Source organism: Cherax quadricarinatus, chromosome 32, assembly GCF_038502225.1.
Source record: "Cherax quadricarinatus isolate ZL_2023a chromosome 32, ASM3850222v1, whole genome shotgun sequence".
Lineage (NCBI taxonomy): Eukaryota > Metazoa > Arthropoda > Malacostraca > Decapoda > Parastacidae > Cherax > Cherax quadricarinatus.
The window spans coordinates 17,528,594-17,544,479 of record NC_091323.1 but is presented as its reverse complement, the minus strand read 5'-3'; the positions used below and the strand labels follow the sequence as shown (position 1 = coordinate 17,544,479).

The window sequence follows — 15,886 nt, the reverse complement described above, 5'->3', positions numbered from 1 at the left end:
TTCAAGCTAAGAGCTAAGCTCATTTCACAGCCTAGCCCTATCTAGGGTGTACTACTACCCCCTGAGATTTTACCTACAACAGTCAACTAACATCAGGTACCTTCTTGTTGCTAGGTGAACCACAGATCAGACCCGCAGCTTATGATGTAAGTGTGCTACCAACCAAACCACGAGACACTTTAGTTGTGGTGATATTAGCAGTAGTATTAGTAACAGCAGTATTTTATTATTATTTTAATTATTAAGCATTCAACTTTTAGGGGTTATGGAGCACCTGGGGCATGGAAGATAATCAGGGTTGGTGCAAGGAAGAGGAGCATGGGTCCAATTCCTTGTATCAAGACACCTACCCTGAATGGGTATATCCTCCAGAATAAATAACTTTTTCCTTTCACTGCACTTACAAGACTTGATTGCTAATGCAAAAAAAAAAAAGAAAAAAGTTTTAATGATTTCTTATTGAATCTGGATTATTTCTAATTGCCCCCAAGATATTATTGTGCTCGTATTGGAAATTTAGTCATTTTCTAGAAATTTAACGTTCTTAGAATATAATTCTGTAGTAAACTATTAAATGTGTTGTGGGTGTATTTATTTGTTAATTAGTTCTTGGTCATTTTTTGAAGCTAAAAGTCATTAACCCTTAACCTGTCCAAAGGTAGATCTATGTTCACATGCGTAGCTCTCCGAACATAGATCTACTTTCTTTTTACATGCTTTCAAATGTAAAAAAATAAGGTTGGAGCACTACGCACATGAACATAGATCTACTGACATAGATCTACGTTTGGACAGTTTTTTAACAAGTCATCCGTCTCCCACCGAGGCAGGGTGACCCAAAAAGAAAGAAAATCCCCAAAAAGAAAATACTTTCATCATCACAGTTTAACCCTTTCAGGGTTTCGGCCATACTAGTACGGCTTACGCACCAGGGTTTTTGACGTACTAGTACGCCTAAATTCTAGCACCCTCAAATCTAGTGAGAGAAAGCTGGTAGGCCTACATATGAAAGAATGGGTCTATGTGGTCAGTGTGCGCAGTATAAAAAAAATCCTGCAGCACACAGTGCGTAATGAGAAAAAAAAAACTTTGCCAGCAGTGGAGTGACACTCATCTTACACCGTGCTTCAAAGTAAAGTAAAGTAAAGTTTATTTCTTTGTAAAGGTTACAATGTGTAATTACAATTTTGATTTGCCACTATCATGCCAAGGCATTTTGGGCAAACTAATCCTAACACATAGTAACTAATAAAAACTAGATAAGATAATAGTACATAGTAACTCTACTTAAAACGACAAGTAATAGTGGTTAGCTGTTTTACAATCTTATTTAAACTTAGTACAAGTGAGTAGGGTTCGGTAAAATTAGCTTGAAATTGCAAACAAAATCTACCTTACAAGTAATGGTGAAGGTGGTAATATTTTATGGAATGGCAGAATTAAAAGCTAGGAGGTCACATGATAAAACTAATTAACAGATGTTTTGGCAGATTTGGTTAATATTGAGAAATAAGATGATTTTATGGATTGGCAGAATTAAGAACCTAGAGGTCACATAATAAAACTAGTTAGCAGAGGTTTGGTTGATTTGGTTAATATTGTGAGATGATTTTTTAGCAAAGTCCTAAATTTATAAGCTGTCAGGGGATCCTTGACCTGTTACGGTAGCGAGTTCCAGATCTTCGGGCCTTTTATGTGCATAGCGTTTTTGCATAATGAGAGAGTAACTTGAGGAATAATAATAATAATAATAATAATAATAATAATAATAAAGTTTATTTCTTTGTAAAGGTTACAATGTGTAATTACAATTTTGATTTGCTAAGTACAAAGATGGCCACTATCATGCCGAGGCATTTTGGGCAAACTAATCCTAATACATAGTAACTAATTAAAACTAGATAAGATAATAGTACATAGTAACTATACTTAAAACTAAACAAGGAATAGTGGTTAGTTGTTTTACAATCATTATTTGAACTTAGTACAAAATCTAACTTACAAGTAATGGTGCAGGTGGTAATACTTTATGGAATGGCAGAATTAAAAGCCAGGAGGTCACATGATAAGACTAATTAACAGATGTTATGGCAGATTTGGTTAATATTGAGAAACAAGATGATTTTATGGATTGGCAGAATTAAGAGCCTAGTGGTTGCATAATAAGACTAGTTAGCAGATGTTTGGTTGATTTGGTTAATATTGTGAGATAAGATGATTTTTTTAGCAAAGTCCTAAGCAAGTTCCAGATCTTCGGGCCTTTTATGTGCATAGCATTCTTGCATAGTGAGAGTCTGACTGGTCTCTGTCGTTAAGATAGTATTTAAGGTGGTCAAGAGAATGTCCTCTTATGCCGTAATGATTCAGTTTGAGGTGCAAGAGATTGTGGTCAACTATGTCAAATGCTTTTCATAGGTCCATAAAGAGCCCCATAGGATATTCATTTTTATTGAGAGCTGTGTATATTAGGTCAAGCATTTGTATAATAGCGTCATTCGTACTTTTTTTTTTGGTCTATACCCAAACTGGCATGGGTTAAGTATGTTGTTGGATGTAAGGTAGGAGTAAAGTCACTCGTGCATTATTTTTTGAAATATCTTGGAGAGTAAGGGCAAGTTTGATATGGGTCTGTAGTTGTTCAAATCAGTTGGATCTCTTCCTTTGTCGACTTGGGCGACCCTTGCTGTCTTGAGTATAGATGGGAAGGTTGAGCCAGGTTTCAGTTAGTATAATGAAAGTTATAGTAGCATTTAAAGACTTCAGTAATGCAATGAGGTCATCATAGTGCTTACTCAATGATCTAACATTGTAGTTGAAGACTGTAATGTTCTTGCTGACACTGAGAAGGGTATTAGCCTGACTAGCAGTGTAGTAATGGCAATTACTGTTTGGATTATATGTGCAGTTCAATAAGACATTGATATCAGGATCGATAATTGCTTTCATAAGGGGTACATAGAGAAATAGCTGTTACAGTTATTATAAAAGAAAAAAAGACAAAAGCAATTGATGTTAAACCACTAACAAATATGAACTTATGAACTAAGATAATTATTTTAAATCTAAAAATAATGGAGCTACTGTATATTAAAACAAAACACTTTAGCACCTTGATTAAAAGTAATGGTTTCGAGTATAAAATAAAACAGAGAATAAAACACTTAATCACCTGGATTAGTGCCTTAACCCTTTCAGGGTCCAAGGCCAAAATCTGAAGTCACGCACCAGTGTCCAAGAATTTAAAAAAAAAAAATTTGTTATTTTTTCTTATGAAATCGTAGAGAATCTTTTTGTGAAGGTAATAAAACAAAAAGTACGAAATTTGGTGGAAAATTGACGAAATTATGCTCTCGCGAATTTTGATGTGTCAGCGATATTTACGAGTCAGCGATTTTGCCGACTTTGACTCCCATTTTAGGCCAATTACATTATTCCAATCAACCAAAGTCTTAGCTATTTCACTAGTATTACTTCTATTCTATCGATTGAGCACAAGAAATCGCCAAATCAACTGTTTCAACTACAAAATAAAGTGATCGGAAATTGTTAATTTGGCCAATTTAACACAAAGTTCAAAATATTCCAATTTCAAAATAGGCTCCAGAATAAACAATGTAGGTATTCCTGGAACTAAACTAACATTTCCTCTGTTCATTAGTTACATTTTGAGGCTTTACAAATAAATTCCATTTTGATTTTTTATTCACATAATGAATTTTTATTCACACCAAAAAATAGAAGATTTACTGTTATGCAATACTGTAATAATTGTATAAATATCATCACCATATTTGTGAATGTATATTAGACCCACCAGTTGACGTGTATTAGATGTGTGAGGTCGTTTGTTTACTCTTGAATATCGGCAAAAATTTAACATTTCCGCTACTTTGAGCTCAGTTTCAAGCCATTTCCAGTGCTAAAACCAATCAAAATCATCTCTATTTCTGTAATATGTCTTCCATTCTATCAAATGAGACCAAGAAATCGCAAATACAACTATAAAAAACATACGAAAAAACACTGCAAAGTCGCTGTTTTAATCGAAAAATCATGATTTCAGTTTTTTTCTCTCATTATACACAGTGTGCTGCAGGATCTGTTTTATGTGGTGCACACATACCACATAGATGTATTCTCTCATATCTAGGCCCAAATGTACCACTCACAGTTTATCAGAGTGAGCTGAGCTCATGGCGTAGATCTACGGTTTGGACACTCACTGTAAAGCCGTAGATCTACGGGACGGACCCTGAAAGGGTTAAATAGCACCTTAGGTGTCTTAAGTAACTGAGAATTAATTACCGTTATTCACTAAAAGATATGAAAATGTGGATTAAAATAAGAGTAAATTCTACTATACTACAGCACTGTACGTGGTTGATATTGTGTCGAGATATGGCTTAATTAACAAGGTTCAATCAAACCAGTGAATGAGAGAAAACTTGCTAGTTCTTGATCAAGAAAAATGCCTTATGCCTTGTATCGTGCCTGTGCATTCTGTTGTAACTGTCAAGTAGTAGTTTTAGGGGAGGGTTTACAGTGGAGTTTAATGTTTTGTATATGTAATAGGCACAATAATAAGAGTGTATGTCTTGTATATTTAGCAAGTTGAGTCTTTTGAAAAGTGGTGGAATGTGCTGTGTAGCACAGGAGCTGGTTGTCACCCCTCACAGCAGCTCTTTGTTGGATTATTAAGGGTCTAAGGGGGTTGGCTGTGGTTGAGCCCCAGGCACAGATACCATAGGTGAGGTAAGGATGTATTAGAGTGGTTAGTATGGAGAGTCGATTTGTGGTACATAGTATCATATCTTGGAAAGGATTCCTACTGATTTGGAAATTTTCTTTGCTATGTGATGGATGTCTTGATATAGGGGAACCATTTAACAGTATGTTAAGTTGGATATTTGAGGCTCTGCTGCCAAACAGCATTAAGTATGTTTTGTCTATGTTGAGAGTGAGTCTGTTGGTCATCATCCAAGCATATATCTTTAGCAGTTCATTGTTTACAGTGTTTCTAAGTACAGCTGGGTCTGAATGGGAGTAGACATATGTAGTGTCATCTGCGAATAGAACTGGTTTAAGGAGTTGGGATGCATTAGGGAGATCATTGATGTAGATGAGAAAGAGGAGTGGGCCTAGAACAGTACCCTGGGGTACTCCTACCGCTGCAGGTTGGATAGCGGAGTTGACTCCATTTGCTTGTACATACTGGTGTCTGTTGCCATAATGATTCAGTTTGAGGTGCGAGAGATTATGGTCGACTGTGTCAAACGCTTTTCGTAGGTCGATAAAGAGCCCCCAGAGGATATTCATTTTTATCGAGAGCTGTGTATATTAGTTCAAGCATTTGTATAATAGCGTCATTCGTACTTTTTTTTGGTCTAAACCCAAACTGGCATGGGTTAAGTATGTTGTTGGATGTAAGGTAGGAGTAAAGTCACTTGTGTATTATTTTTTCAAATATCTTGGAAAGTAAGGGCAAGTTTGATATGGGTCTGTAGTTGTTCAAGTCAGATGGATCACCTCCTTTGTGGAATGGGGTGACCCTTGCTGTCTTGAGTATAGATGGGAAGGTTGAGGATGCTACAGATTTGTTAAACATTGTTGCAATAATGGGTGACAGTTCTGGTGCAGCTTTTTCATATATGAATGGTGGCAAGTTATCTAGATAACCTGCTTTGTTCTTTAACCCTTTGAGGGTCCGTGCTGTAGATCTACGGCTTTACGTTGAGGGTCCAAACCGTAGATCTATGTCATGAGCTCAGCTCACTCTGATAAGCTGTGAGCAGTAAATTTTGGCCTAGATATGAGAGAATACATCTATGTGGTAAGTGTGCACAACATAAAACAAATCCTGCAGCACACAGTGCATAATGACAGAAAAAACTGAGACTAATTTTCGATTAAAACAGCGACTTTGCAGTGTTTTTCTGTATTTTATAATTGTATTTGCAATTTCTTGGTCTCATTTGATAGAATGGAAGATATATTACTGAAAGAGAGATGATTTTGATTAGTTTTAGTACTGGAAATGGCTTGAAACTGAGCTCAAAGTAGTGGAAATGTTAATTTTTTGCCGATGTTCAAAAGTAAACAAATGACCTCACACGTCTAATACATGCCAACTGGTGGGTCTAATATACATTCACAAATGTGGTGATATTATTTATACAATTATTACAGTATTGCATAACAGTAAATCTTCTATTTTTTGGTTTGAATAAAAATTCAATATGTGAATAAAAAATCAAAATGGAATTCATTAGTAAAGCCTGAAAATGTAACTAATGAACAGAGGAAATGTTAGTTTAGTGCCAGGAATGCCTGCATTGTTTATTCTGGACCCTATTTTGAAATTGGAATATTTTGAACCTTGCATTAAATTGGCCAAATTACCAATTTCCGATCACTTTATTTTGTAGTTGAAACAGTTGACTTGGTGAATTCTTGTGCTCAATCGATAGAATAGAAGTAATACTAGTGAAATAGCTAAGAATTTGGTCAACTGGAATAATGTAATTGGCCTACAATGGGAGTCAAATTCGGCAAAATCACCGATTCGAAAATATCACTAACACATCAAAATTCACCAAAGCATAATTTCGTCAATTTTCCATCAAATTTTGTACTTTTTGTTTTATTACCTTCAGAAAAAGATTCTATATCATTTCACAAGAAAAAATAACAAACTATTTTTTGAAAATTCTTGGACACTGGTGCACACTTTGAAATTTTTCCTGTGGACCCTGAAATGGTTAATGATGAGTGAGACTTCAGTGGGATTAGTTGGAGATAGAAATAGAGTATTTCAATAGTTGCCAGTGAGGTACTCGCTCGGCTGTACCTCCAACATTTCTAAAACATTGCTGGGATCTGGCAAAAAAGGCAAAAATAATTTCTTATTTATGAATACATTTTTCTTATTAAAAAAAAACCTGTAACAAAAACATTGAGGTGGTTTTTTGGGGGGCTAGAATGGATTAATGGCATTTCCATTAATTTCAAGGAGGAAAATTGATTTGATATACAGTGGACCCTTGGGTAACGATGCCATCGGATAGCGATAAAATCGGATACCGATGCGTTTTTGCATAAAAATATTGGCTCGGCCAACAATGAAAAACTCAATTAAGGGCATTCGTCCCGAACATGTCCGCGCGGCCTGAGAACATATACATGGTAGTGTGCCATTGTTTAGAAGCTAGGGAGGATGATTCCACACATAAATGCGATGTATTTTGTATTATTCCATTGTTTTTAGTGCTTGTAACTGCTAAATAAGCCACCATGGTCCCAAAGAAAGTTTCTAGTGCCAGCCCTGCGATAAAGAAGGAAAGAAACACAATATGTCTGCTACACTCCCTGCATGTCTGCTACACTCCCTGCATGTCTGCTACACTCCCTGCATGCCTGCTACACTCCCTGCATGTCTGCTACACTCCCTGCATGCCTGCTACACTCCCTGTATGTCTGCTACACTCCCTGCATGTCTGCTACACTCCCTGTATGTCTGCTACACTCCCTGCATGTCTGCTACACTCCCTGCATGTCTGCTACACTCCCTGCATGTCTGCTACACTCCCTGCATGTCTGCTACACTCCCTGCATGTCTGCTACACTCCCTGTATGTCTGCTACACTCCCTGCATGTCTGCTACACTCCCTGCATGTCTGCTACACTCCCTGCATGTCTGCTACACTCCCTGCATGTCTGCTACACTCCCTGCATGTCTGCTACACTCCCTGCATGTCTGCTACACTCCCTGCATGTCTGCTACACTCCCTGCATGTCTGCTACACTCCCTGCATGTCTGCTACACTCCCTGCATGTCTGCTACACTCCCTGCATGTCTGCTACACTCCCTGCATGTCTGCTACACTCCCTGCATGTCTGCTACACTCCCAGCATGTCTGCTACACTCTGCATGTCTGCTACACTCCCAGCATGCCTGCTACACTCCCTGCATGTCTGCTACACTCCCTGCATGTCTGCTACACTCCCTGCATGTCTGCTACACTCTGCATGTCTGCTACACTCCCTGCATGTCTGCTACACTCTGCATGTCTGCTACACTCCCTGCATGCCTGCTACACTCCCTGCATGTCTGCTACACTCCCAGCATGTCTGCTACACTCTGCATGTCTGCTACACTCTGCATGTCTGCTACACTCCCTGCATGTCTGCTACACTCCCAGCATGTCTGCTACACTCTGCATGTCTGCTACACTCCCTGCATGCCTGCTACACTCCCTGCATGTCTGCTACACTCCCAGCATGTCTGCTACACTCCCTGTATGTCTGCTACACTCCCTGTATGTCTGCTACACTCCCAGCATGCCTGCTACGCTCCCTGCATGTCTGCTACACTCCCTGCATGTCTGCTACACTCCCTGCATGTCTGCTACGCTCCCTGCATGTCTGCTACACTCCCTGCATGTCTGCTACACTCCCAGCATGTCTGCTACACTCCCTGCATGCCTGCTACACTCCCTGCATGTCTGCTACACTCCCTGCATGTCTGCTACACTCCCTGCATGTCTGCTACACTCCCAGCATGTCTGCTACACTCCCTGCATGTCTGCTACACTCCCAGCATGTCTGCTACACTCCCTGCATGTCTGCTACACTCCCAGCATGTCTGCTACGCTCCCTGCATGCCTGCTACACTCCCTGCATGTCTGCTACACTCCCTGCATGTCTGCTACACTCCCTGCATGTCTGCTACACTCCCAGCATGTCTGCTATGCTCCCTGCATGCCTGCTACACTCCCTGCATGCCTGCTACACTCCCTGCATGCCTGCTACACTCCCTGCATGTCTGCTACACTCCCTGCATGCCTGCTACACTCCCTGCATGTCTGCTACACTCCCTGCATGTCTGCTACACTCCCTGCATGTCTGCTACACTCCCTGTATGTCTGCTACACTCCCTGCATGCCTGCTACACTCCCTGCATGTCTGCTACACTCCCAGCATGTCTGCTATGCTCCCTGCATGCCTGCTACACTCCCTGCATGCCTGCTACACTCCCAGCATGTCTGCTACGCTCCCTGCATGTCTGCTACACTCCCAGCATGTCTGCTACGCTCCCAGTATGTCTGCTACACTCCCAGCATGTCTGCTACGCTCCCAGTATGTCTGCTACACTCTGCATGTCTGCTACACTCTGCATGTCTGCTACACTCCCTGCATGTCTGCTACACTCCCTGCATGTCTGCTACACTCCCAGCATGTCTGCTACACTCCCTGCATGCCTGCTACACTCCCTGCATGTCTGCTACACTCCCTGCATGTCTGCTACACTCCCTGCATGCCTGCTACACTCCCAGCATGTCTGCTACGCTCCCTGCATGTCTGCTACACTCCCAGCATGTCTGCTACGCTCCCAGTATGTCTGCTACACTCCCAGCATGTCTGCTACGCTCCCAGTATGTCTGCTACACTCTGCATGTCTGCTACACTCTGCATGTCTGCTACACTCCCTGCATGTCTGCTACACTCCCTGCATGTCTGCTACACTCCCAGCATGTCTGCTACACTCCCTGCATGCCTGCTACACTCCCTGCATGTCTGCTACACTCCCTGCATGCCTGCTACACTCCCTGCTACACTCCCTGCATGCCTGCTACACTCTCAGCATGCCTGCTACACTCCCTGCATGCCTGCTACACTCTCAGCATGCCTGCTACACTCCCTGCATGTCTGCTACACTCCATGCATGCCTGCTACACTCCCTGCATGTCTGCTACACTCCATGCATGCCTGCTACACTCCCTGCATGTCTGCTACACTCCCTGCATGCCTGCTACACTCCCTGCATGTCTGCAACACTCTCAGCATGCCTGCTACACTCCCTGCATGTCTGCTACACTCCCTGCATGCCTGCTACACTCCCTGCATGTCTGCTACACTCCCTGCATGTCTGCTACACTCCCTGCATGCCTGCTACACTCCCTGCATGTCTGCTACACTCCCTGCATGTCTGCTACACTCCCTGCATGCCTGCTACACTCCCTGCATGTCTGCAACACTCTCAGCATGCCTGCTACACTCCCTGCATGTCTGCTACACTCCCTGCATGCCTGCTACACTCCCTGCATGTCTGCTACACTCCCTGCATGCCTGCTACACTCCCTGCATGCCTGCTACACTCCCTGCATGTCTGCTACACTCCCTGCATGTCTGCTACACTCCCTGCATGCCTGCTACACTCCCTGCATGTCTGCTACACTCCCTGCATGCCTGCTACACTCCCTGCATGTCTGCTACACTCCCTGCATGTCTGCTACACTCCCTGCATGTCTGCTACACTCCCTGTATGTCTGCTACACTCCCTGCATGCCTGCTACACTCCCTGCATGTCTGCTACACTCCCTGCATGCCTGCTACACTCCCTGCATGCCTGCTACACTCCCTGCATGTCTGCTACACTCCCTGCATGTCTGCTACACTCCATCAAACTAACTACATAATTAAACTAACATCTCCAAGGTAAGTGCAGATATTTCTTATTTATATTTGAAAATGTAAATAATTTCTTATCTATAAATTAAAATGTAAATATTTCTTACAAATACAAATGTTTATTAGGACATGATACATAGTTGTACAAGGTATTATAGTAGTTGGGTGTACATGTCAAAAGCCTCTTGTATGCAGAGCATTATGAGCAGGCTTAAAATTAACTTAAGATTATCTAAGCTATAATAGATTTAATAGTAACAGTTAGATGATTGTGGATGTTATGAATGAGAAGAAACTGGATGTCCTGGCTTTAAGTGAAACAAAGCTGAAGGGGGTGGGAGAGTTTCAATGGAGAGGAATAAATGGGATTAGGTCAGGGGTTTCAAATAGAGTTAGAGCTAAAGAAGGAGTAGCAATAATGTTGAAGGATAAGCTATGGCAGGAAAAGAGGGACTACAAATGTATAAATTCAAGGATTATGTGGAGTAAAATAAAGATTGGATGTGAAAAGTGGGTTATAGTAAGCGTGTATGCACCTGGAGAAGAGAGAAGTGTAGAGGAGAGAGAGAGATTCTGGGAAATGTTGAGTGAATGCGTGGGGAGTTTTGAATCAAGTGTGAGAGTAATGGTGGTTGGGGATTTCAATGCTAAAGTGGGTAAAAATGTTATGGAGGGAGTAGTAGGTAAATTTGGGGTGCCAGGGGTAAATGTAAATGGGGAGCCTTTAATTGAGCTATGTGTAGAAAGAAATTTGGTAATAAGTAATACATATTTTATGAAAAAGAGGATAAATAAATATACAAGGTATGATGTAGCACGTAATGAAAGTAGTTTGTTAGATTATGTATTGGTGGATAAAAGGTTGATGGGTAGGCTCCAGGATGTACATGTTTATAGAGGGGCAACTGATATATCGGATCATTATTTAGTTGTAGCTACAGTTAGAGTAAGAGGTAGATGGGAAAAGAGGAAGGTGGCAACAACAAGTAAGAGGGAGGTGAAAGTGTATAAACTAAGGGAGGAGGAAGTTCGGGCGAGATATAAGCGACTATTGGCAGAAAGGTGGGCTAGTGCAAAGATGAGTAGTGGGGGGGTTGAAGAGGGTTGGAATAGTTTTAAAAATGCAGTATTAGAATGTGGGGCAGAAGTTTGTGGTTATAGGAGGGTGGGGGCAGGAGGAAAGAGGAGTGATTGGTGGAATGATGAAGTAAAGGGTGTGATAAAAGAGAAAAAGGTAGCTTACGAGAGGTTTTTACAAAGCAGAAGTGTTATAAGAAGAGCAGAGTATATGGAGAGTAAAAGAAAGGTGAAGAGAGTGGTGAGAGAGTGCAAAAGGAGAGCAGATGAAAGAGTGGGAGAGGCGCTGTCAAGAAATTTTAATGAAAATAAGAAAAAATTTTGGAGTGAGTTAAACAAGTTAAGAAAGCCTAGGGAAAGTATGGATTTTTCAGTTAAAAACAGAGTAGGGGAGTTAGTAGATGGGGAGAGGGAGGTATTAGGTAGATGGCGAGAATATTTTGAGGAACTTTTAAATGTTAAGGAAGAAAGGGAGGCGGTAATTTCATGCACTGGCCAGGGAGGTATACCATCTTTTAGGAGTGAAGAAGAGCAGAATGTAAGTGTGGTGGAGGTACGTGAGGCATTACGTAGAATGAAAGGGGGTAAAGCAGCTGGAACTGATGGGATCATGACAGAAATGTTAAAAGCAGGGGGGGATATAGTGTTGGAGTGGTTGGTACTTTTGTTTAATAAATGTATGAAAGAGGGGAAGGTACCTAGGGATTGGCGGAGAGCATGTATAGTCCCTTTATATAAAGGGAAAGGGGACAAAAGAGATTGTAAAAATTATAGAGGAATAAGTTTACTGAGTATACCAGGAAAAGTATACGGTAGGGTTATAATTGAAAGAATTAGAGGTAAGACAGAATGTAGAATTGCGGACGAGCAAGGAGGCTTCAGAGTGGGTAGGGGATGTGTAGATCAAGTATTTACATTGAAGCATATATGTGAACAGTATTTAGATAAAGGTAGGGAAGTTTTTATTGCATTTATGGATTTAGAAAAGGCATATGATAGAGTGGATAGAGGAGCAATGTGGCAGATGTTGCAAGTATATGGAATAGGTGGTAAGTTACTAAATGCTGTAAAGAGCTTTTATGAGGATAGTGAGGCTCAGGTTAGGGTGTGTAGAAGAGAGGGAGAATACTTCCCGGTAAAAGTAGGTCTTAGACAGGGATGTGTAATGTCACCATGGTTGTTTAATATATTTATAGATGGGGTTGTAAAAGAAGTAAATGCTAGGGTGTTCGGGAGAGGGGTGGGATTAAATTATGGGGAATCAAATTCAAAATGGGAATTGACACAGTTACTTTTTGCTGATGATACTGTGCTTATGGGAGATTCTAAAGAAAAATTGCAAAGGTTAGTGGATGAGTTTGAGAATGTGTGTAAAGGTAGAAAGTTGTAAGTGAACATAGAAAAGAGTAAGGTGATGAGGGTATCAAATGATTTAGATAAAGAAAAATTGGATATCAAATTGGGGAGGAGGAGTATGGAAGAAGTGAATGTTTTCAGATACTTGGGAGTTGACGTGTCGGCGGATGGATTTATGAAGGATGAGGTTAATCATAGAATTGATGAGGGAAAAAAGGTGAGTGGTGCATTGAGGTATATGTGGAGTCAAAAAACGTTATCTATGGAGACAAAGAAGGGAATGTATGTAAGTATAGTAGTACCAACACTCTTATATGGATGTGAAGCTTGGGTGGTAAATGCAGCAGCGAGGAGACGGTTGGAGGCAGTGGAGATGTCCTGTCTAAGGGCAATGTGTGGTGTAAATATTATGCAGAAAATTCGGAGTGTGGAAATTAGGAGAAGGTGTGGAGTTAATAAAAGCATTAGTCAGAGGGCAGAAGAGGGGTTGTTGAGGTGGTTTGGTCATTTAGAGAGAATGGATCAAAGTAGAATGACATGGAAAGCATATAAATCTATAGGGGAAGGAAAGAGGGGTAGGGGTCGTCCTCGAAAGGGTTGGAAAGAGGGGGTAAAGGAGGTTTTGTGGGCGAGGGGCTTGGACTTCCAGCAAGCGTGCATGAGCGTGTTAGATAGGAGTGAATGGAGACGAATGATACTTGGGACCTGACGATCTGTTGGAGTGTGAGCAGGGTAATATTTAGTGAAGGGATTCAGGGAAACCGGTTATTTTCATATAGTCGGACTTGAGTCCTGGAAATGGGAAGTACAATGCCTGCACTTTAAAGGAGGGGTTTGGGATATTGGCAGTTTGGAGGGATATGTTGTGTATCTTTATACGTATATGCTTCTAAGCTGTTGTATTCTGAGCACCTCTGCAAAAGCAGTGATAATGTGTGAGTGTGGTGAAAGTGTTGAATGATGATGAAAGTATTTTCTTTTTGGGGATTTTCTTTCTTTTTTGGGTCACCCTGCCTCGGTGGGAGACGACCGACTTGTTGAAAAAAAAAAAAAAAAAAAAAAGTTAGAGTAAACAATTTACAATATCATAAATTACATTCATATATTGTTTGTGGATAGTGCTGGTGACAGAATCCTGTACGGCTTCTCTCAGTGGCCATTATAAACCCAACAACAATTCCATCACTTATCCTCACATACATTATGACATATTTTAATCATTCTAGAGTATATATCATGTTTCTATGTTATTAACATTGTTTATTATGTCATATTAGATTAATTGTGATAGATAAATAAGCCGTAGAGTTGATAATAATAGTGTCATATTGAAATACTATTCTGTCAAGCCTTCTGACAGCAGGAACGAATTAACCCTTAAACTGTCCAAACGTAGATCTCTGTTCACATGCGTAGCGCTCCGACCTTGATTTTCCCCATTTGAAAGCATGTAAAAAAACGTAGATCTACGTTCGGAGCCCCCCTGCACGTGGACATAGATCTACGTTTGGACAGTTTAAGGGTTAATTGGATTTCCATTATTTCTTATAGGGAAAATTAATTCGGCTAACAATAAAATCGGTTAAGGACAAGCTCTCTGGAACGGATTAAAATCGTTACCCAAAGGTCCACTGTACGAGCAAATCGAGTTACGAGCTCAGTCACAGAATGAATTAAACTCATAAGTCATGGTACCACTGCACTGCTTTTTATATCTGATAATGTTCCCTTAATATCAGAATCATTTGAGGTGAGTAAAAATATTACTGGGTGGTTTGATGGTAAACAGGCGACTTAGCTTTCCAGTACTACTGTAGTTCATCCAGTTCCATTGCCTGGTTTACCTTAGCCTACCGCTGCTTAGCGCCAACAAAATGTTAAATTTATTTTTATTTATTCATTATTTTATACAAAATAGTTTACATGATTCATTATTGGGTCATATACAGGAACTTAGATTATTGTTTAGTATAAAAAAACTTCTCTAGGCTTAGGTTGAGGCCTCTGAGCAATGCAGTTGTGACTTGGGCCTGCATAGCATGGGCCAGTAGGTCTACTGCAGTGCTTCTTCTTTCTTATGTAACCTTCGGCCTCCAAGACATTGAGTAAAAAAAATAGTGTCTTCGACACCATCAAATATGGTAAGTGTGTAGTATTTAGATGAGGGTAAAGAAGTTTTCATTGAATTTTTCAGTTTGGAAAAGGCTTATAATAGAGTGGATAGGAAAGCAATGTCACAAGTGTGTGGAATAGGTGGTAAGTTAATGAAAGCATTTAAGAGTCTTTAGAAGGATTATTTTCCAGTAAAAGTACGCCTTAGACAGGTATGTGTGATGTCACCATGGTTGTTCAATACACAGACACTCCTCGCTTAACGACAGAGTTCCGTTCCTAAGGCCACGTTAGTAAATGAATTTGTTGCTAAGCAAGGAACTACCTCTTATCGATACTTCAAGCATTTATAATAACCATTTAAAATATTTTATTCTGAATTAAAAAAAAGGTTTAAAGAAAACTAACTTGATAACTTTGTTTTAACTTGCATAAGTCTTACATATTACAGAAAATTATAATTACTGTACAGTATAAAAATGATGTACCAAAAAATTCAAATTACAGTATAACAAGAGACATTCAGATTAACATTTTAGTCATTGAATCCATCAGAGTACCGGGTTGGGGTCATCATCAGAGTTATCAGCAGGATTATCAGGAGCTGTAGTCAAGCTGAAGTCAAGATCTTCCTCTTCACCGACATCTTGTACTATGAGGGTGCATAGTAAAGTACAAATATGTAACCTTGGAGTCTGTGAAAACTAGTGTAGAGTGGCTGCAGGAACAAAACTGATATCTTAACGCTGAGACACCGCGCTGCCTGTTTCCATGACCCAGGTTCTCATACGGCATATAATACCGTCTGGTCAGAGCCGGTCGTAACTATTAAGTGGTCGGTAAATGATGTCGCTAAGTGAGGAGTGTCTGTATT

The 15,886-nt window shown here is 40.4% G+C and overlaps 1 protein-coding gene across 2 annotated transcripts in view; it reads left to right on the top strand.

The window, feature by feature from the left end:
• The window catches only part of LOC128690304 (cyclin-dependent kinase 17-like), a 641,614-nt gene that overhangs the window by 590,304 nt on the left and 35,424 nt on the right, over positions 1-15,886 (top strand). The gene's annotated exons all lie outside the window — the stretch shown is intronic.